Source organism: Schistocerca serialis, chromosome 6, assembly GCF_023864345.2.
Source record: "Schistocerca serialis cubense isolate TAMUIC-IGC-003099 chromosome 6, iqSchSeri2.2, whole genome shotgun sequence".
Lineage (NCBI taxonomy): Eukaryota > Metazoa > Arthropoda > Insecta > Orthoptera > Acrididae > Schistocerca > Schistocerca serialis.
In genome coordinates, this window is record NC_064643.1 from 260,885,243 (window position 1) to 260,891,840 (window position 6,598).

Here is a 6,598-nt window from a genome sequence, read left to right on the forward strand (position 1 = left end):
CTGATTCCTCTTATAAGTATATATAGGAAAATATAATAATAATAATAAATATTATTATTTTTAGGAATAAGTAAATGAATAAAAATAGTAATAGAAATAAAATAAATAATATTTACTTTATATAGATAAATAAAAAATCCCTCTCACTCTAATATACACACACACACACACACACACACACACATTCACAAAACAGTCGAATGCAGAAAATGAGAAGGTTGGCAACACTTAGAAAAACAAAACAAATGAAACTCTGTATTAAAAAGATTCCAGTTACAGTGATGTGTAAAGTAAATAGTGAACTGAAAGTGAACTGTAATATGTCCACCTGGTTGTAACATTAGAGAAAGCAGTTTGAATGCAATGAATTAGGTGCAATGAATTAGAAGTTGCCTGTAAGTACCTTTCCGTTTCATAAAAAAACGTTAAGTAACTGTTTGTAAATCTATAACCTAGTTGTGAAACCATAACCTATGTGTAAAAATGGATTCAAGACACCCACTGAAGATGCCTTGTAAAAAAGGCGAATCGTGTCTGGGTCCTCTCAGAGAAATGGGTCTGTTTGACAAAGAACACAGGAAGACAATCCATGTTGGCCACCTCGAAGTGTCAAAGAAGTGGTTCATTATATAGAAATAACCAACTTCTTTCACAAATTGTCCCCAAATTTGCCCACATTGCCACACCATTTAAGAAGGGGAGGAGTTTCGTGTGGGAACCCTCTCAGCTAGCGGTGTATGGAGGACTTAAGGTCGTGTTAGTGGGTGTACCTGTGCTAGTGACGATGGACTTGAATCAGGAATTTATCGTCCAAACTGACACGTTCGCGTCCGGGGTGGCTGCTGCGTTGTAGCAGGAACATGTGGGTGGGAGACACCCCATCACCTACGATTCGAAGCCTCTTCTCGTCCACGAAGCGAAATATTCCGTGTACGAGCTGGAGGCGCTAGCAGTATTGTTTTCTACCGATAAATTCCACATGTGCCTTGAGCATCAGCCCTTTTTCCACTGTAAACCGATACCGAGGCCCTGAGCCAGATGCTGAGTCGCTTACAGTGTATAGGATGCATAGCGTAGTGGGCGCTGCGTCCATCAGCATTTAAGTCCATTATGAAGCATATCGGTGTTCGGAGTACATAGTTCCTGACGGGTTGAGCAAAATGTTTGGGAATAAGGAGGTTCCCGTTGAGGGGCGTGTTGAACAGGAAGAACCAGAAGAATTAGTTAGTGCTGCACTGTGAATGTTCTAGGCCGTTCTGTGACTTGGGGAAAGGGGCGGCAGGACATCAGTCCCAAGCTAAAGGAAATCAAGGGGGGGGGGGGGGGGGGATCGGGGAGGCGATGGAATGAAACTGCATTTCCTAAAAGGGTACCTATTGTATGGACACTGAAAAGTGTTTCCTAGTGAATTAAAAGCTGGTGTTTCTAAGTATCGTCATGAAACGACTGTAGGGGGCTATCGAGACGTGTTCAAGACAAGGTTGAAGATAGGAGAAAGTTTCGTATGGAAGGATATGGATAAATAAACGTATAGTATGGCTGCGGCGTGCAAGGTGTGTGCAGCTGTAAGCCCCTCTCTGGCCTGCACAAGTGATTGCTGGAGTCGGAGGTAACTAACCACTCTGAGGGGACGTTATACATGGATTATGTAGGTCTCTTCCCGCGTTAGTCTGAATGCAAATGCTATGTGTTGGTGTTTGTACATGGTTTCGCCCGTTGATCCCAACACAGGGGCCATGACAAATGTTGCTGTTAAAGCCTTGGAGACCGTCTTCGGGGCCTTTGTTCCATTGTCTGTCGTAGTTACTGACAACATCCCAACTTTACTTTAGGAGGGTTTCGGAAATGTTTTATTGGGACAGTATTTGCAAAGCCAAACTACTTCATATTATCCCAAACCATCCTTTTCAGAAAGATTAAACCATAATTCGTGGTCCACTCTGATTGCGTACCACTGGGATGTCCATACGAGATGGGACGCATTGCTTCCATGGTTAATGTAAACATTTAATGTAGTGTCCATAATGCCCACAAACAAGACCCAGCCGCCCACTCTTGCACCATAAATGACCTGCTTCCAGACAACGTCGACATTGCGCAGATTAGAGAAACGTTGAGGAAAGTCCGTAAGAACCTCAGTCAGGCCCACGAATGAACGGGGAGCTGGCACAACACAGGAAGGCAAGCGACGACTGCGGGACAAGGTCTGGTTAAGGAACTTTCATATCAGAAGTAAGGGGAGGGGAGATACAGTAATAGGGAGGTTGCTGCAGAGATTTATAAATCGGTTTATAAAAGTTGTGGCTTTACTCATATCTGGAGGGATCTTATTGAGTAAATCTAAATTGGTAACGGTGGTTAAACTGAACAAACTGCTTTAAACGCGCCTTATGGGAGTGTGTGACCTGTGAGCTGGGTTGTATAATGATTATGGATTTCTTGTCTTTCATGTGTCCATGTGCGCTGGGAGTGGGACCTTTTTTTTAAACAGGGATGGAGCCCCTTCACGCGCACACCGGCATGATGTCAACTCAAAAGGTCTACTGCCATCTCTGCATAAGGGTTAGTTTTCACTAAAGTGAGGTGTCGCAGGATGTGGGTACTGCGATGTTTGAGTACGCCTGGAGCTAGATTGGGTCGAAGTCGAACGAAGTGTAGCGATTTGAAGGGCAGAGGAAAAAAAGTGCCAAGGAAGAGCCAGAGGAAAAAAACCTCTGCGATAGTTAGGTCGGGTGGTAAGAGCAGTAGCGAATGTCTTGTTGCTTGTTGCCTGCGATAGTTCGTGCAAGGGTAGGCTTTGTTAGTAGTGGGTATCATGCATGTCGATACCTTTGACGTTGCGCGGTGGTGATGCTCGGCGGCTGCGGCTGGGTGCCGGTGTTGAGCTCTCGTTCAGCGTCAGCAAGCTGCAACAGTTAGGTTTATCATCGTTTTTGTGTCCGATAGGTCATATATTGGATGCACAGTGTAGGGTGATGTTGGCGAATTGTTTGTGCATCATCGGGTCGGCTCGTCGGTGTCCCTGCTGTGGCCTGTTGGTCGGCTCTAACAGCAGCTGGTAATTTCCAGTCAGTGTTGCTGATATGCAGGGGCTTGCCGACGTTTGTCGATTGTTCGCGAATTTTAGTTTACCACAGTTGGCTATGCCCTAGCTAGTAGTGTCTTTGGCCGCTTATGCTTCCACCTATGGCTGTGATCGTAGTTTCCCAGAGTGAGGATGAAAGGATTGTTCGAGTGTCTCGAGTTCCTGTATAGCCGTGTAGCGTGTTTTTTGAATACCTCCTTGAGGGTTTCAAGGCGGTATTCTTGGTGAAGATCCACGGTGCGTGTGTAGCGTGGAGCGTTGCTAATGATTCGTAGCACTTTTTTCTGTATGATCTGCAGGCGGCGCAATTGTGTAGGAGCTGCATATCCCCAGACGGGAGCTGCGTACATCAGAGGTCTAATCAGTGTCATGTATATGGACCTCGACACCCTCCTATTCAGTGTGCTTTCCGTGTTGAGCATTGGGTAGAGCTGTTTGAGCCTCTCGTGCGCTCTGTTGGCAACGTACTCGATGTGGTCCCCCCATGTAAGTTTCCGGTTCAGCTAGACACCTAGGTATCTGACAATCCCCTGCGGCACACCTGAAATCACTCTTACTTCGGAAGACTTCTCTCCATTGAGAATGACATGCTGCGTTCTGTTATCTAGGAACTCTTCAATCCAACTTGCCGTCCAGAAAAACCTACAGGGTTCTACTACGGAAGAAGTCTTCGAGACACTCACATATCTGAGAACCTATTCCTAGGCTTGGTCCATCGTCAACAGTCTGCATTGGATCACTCTGTCAACCGCTCTCTAAAACCGTTACAAATATGGAATGTCTATTACCATTCATCGCCGGCCGGGGTGGCCGAGCGGTTAGCCGGCACGGTACCTCATTGTGTTAAGCGAGAGGGTTAGGTGCCCTCTGTAATAAAAAAACTGAGTTAATCGATCAACAATGAACTTAAACGGATGTCTTACGAAGCCCGCTCCGAACAGATGCAACGAACGAAAGCGAGCAAAATTAGATAAAAAAAACGGTTCTAGGCGCTACAGTCTGGAACCGCGCGACCGCTACGGTCGCAGGTTCGAATCCTGGCTGGGGCATGGATGTGTGTGATGTCCTTAGGTTAGTTAGGTTTAAGTAGTTCTAAGTTCTAGGGACTGATGACCTCAGAAGTTAAGTCCCATAGTGCTCAGAGCAATTTGACACATTTTGAACCCTTCGTCGATGTTCGTAGGATATCGTGCGAGAAACGGACAAGCTCAGTTTTGGACGATCAATACTTTCTAAATCAGTACTGATTCAAAGACAGATTCTGCCTCAAGGAAAATTCTTATATACAAACTTAGAACAACTCAAAAATTCTGTATCATATCACTATGAAGGACATTGGTCTGTATATCTGTGGGTCAAAATATGATATGAATCGTCACTCCTCTTAGGAATGTAACTTTATTCGATCGGCGTTGACTGTCAGATCGCACCCCGGCAAGAAAACAGACGCAAGTGAAAAAACGGGAAATTTTGGTTTTTGCCAGTGAAACATACGTGCGAACGGCCCCAACGTGCACGAAAAATGTCACATCTCAATCTCAGTATTTATCCACTTCGGGGCAGTTGCGTCAGATTTGTTGTAGGCTACTTCACGATTCGTAAGGGCAGGAACAGTCTCACTCCAGCGGTGCTACTCGTGGGTGTGCGTGGGCCATTCAAGGAGAGCGGCAAATTCTGAGTTGTGAAATTTTTTATGTATAAGGTCATCTGAAGGTACTTTTTAACATCATTGATTATTACAAGATCCATATTTATACAGCGTAACTTACACCAAAATGCCCTTCAGACGTACAAGCATGTCTGAAAGAACAGACACAGTTTTTACGGGAACATCTGTTGTAAATATTACGAAATTTCGTGCTCTGCAACGTACAAAGAAAAAAAAATACAAATTTCTGGTGTAAAGAAAGTTCATATTGAATCTCTTTTCTCGGCAAAATTATTCCTACATTATATAAGACCATTTAAGTAATTAATAATAATAATAATAATAATAATAACAAAAAAGTTTTTAAAACAGGAAGGAAAGTGAAACAACTCAAAGAATAAATTAATAATTACCTGATAACATCTCATATTCGATGTTCATATTAATGTTGCGTAGACTATAACGGAACTTACTGCCAAAATCACTTACTCGAAATTTAAAGGACGCTTGTACTATCTCAACATAAGTTTTATAGAATTCTTTAAATCGATTTTTCTCAATTACTGCATTTTTGCGTTGTATCACTGTTCTTACTGGGGTGCGAAAAATGAGTAGTGTGTTCTCGAACCTACAAATGAGATTCCAGAACCACTACCGTCGATTCCTAATATCTTCAAAACGTAACTCGATAAAATACAAAAGTTGCACATACGACCGCTTCCTCGTTGAGTGAGTTCTGTCGGAGGCTACTCCATCCAGTGAGGACTGTTTGGACTCGGAGCCGTGAGAGAGAAGTGGCGTGTTCGCTGCTGCCCTCCTACTTGGTGTGTGTGTATAGGCTGCGGCCGGAGTGCGTTATAAAATTGCCCCCGCACTGAGCCCCCAGCAGGGCGCGGTTTTAGCGGCGCTGCCCGGATCATACAAATGGGCCGTTTCGCGCCGTTACCGCCCTATTCGTTCACCGGGCGGGCCGCGCCGCCCGGCTGGCTGCAATTTGCCGGGGGAAGTTGACTGCGCGCCCCCGCGTGACAGCGAGCTAACAGCCCCTGCTGTAAACAACGCCGCCTTGTCCACACTCTCTTCCCCTTGTTGTTCCTTTTCCTTCGTGTAAATTCATTGCCCTGTACATATACTGACACCCCAATCTGAACTTCAGGGTGCGCCTTGTGCCCGAGGGCATCAACTTTTCACTGCAGTTTCCGCGTTTCTTCATAATGTCTATTGCGCACAGACGTCCAGAAGCAGACTGTCGTAAAATAAATGACAAGGTTTTCAGTATGGATTCTTATTACATGTATGTATGTATTTACGATCGCGATATTGACTGTTGTGCTACTTAACAGCTGTAGTATTGTACGTAAATTTATAGAAGACCAAATAAGTTTTGGCGAAATTTCTGTTCTCAAAAACCTACAAACGATACATCCTCGCCGGGGTGGCCGAGCGGTTCTAGGCGCTACAGTCTCGAACATGGCGACCGCTACGGTCGCAGGTTCGAATCCTGCCTTGGGCATGGGTGTGTGTGATGTCCTTAGGTTAGTGAAGTTACTGTAGTTCTAAGTTCTGGGGGACTGGTGACCTCAGAATTTAAGTCCCATAGTGCTCAGAGCCATTTTTGATACATCCTGTCGCGCTCAGACGAAAACAATCCCCAACAACACACAAATTCACTGCACTGTAGGGATGCCATGCATCATTGTAACGATGGTGTTGTTGATTCATAGAGAGACTTTGGCGCTAATAAAAAGGTAACATTTATCGATTCAGACGTAAAGTTCAGTGTATTCTCTTGGTATTGGCTGATGCATCATGCTAGTGGCAAAGTGGAATTCAACTAACTCTTGTTGTCAGCTCAGACTGTCTGG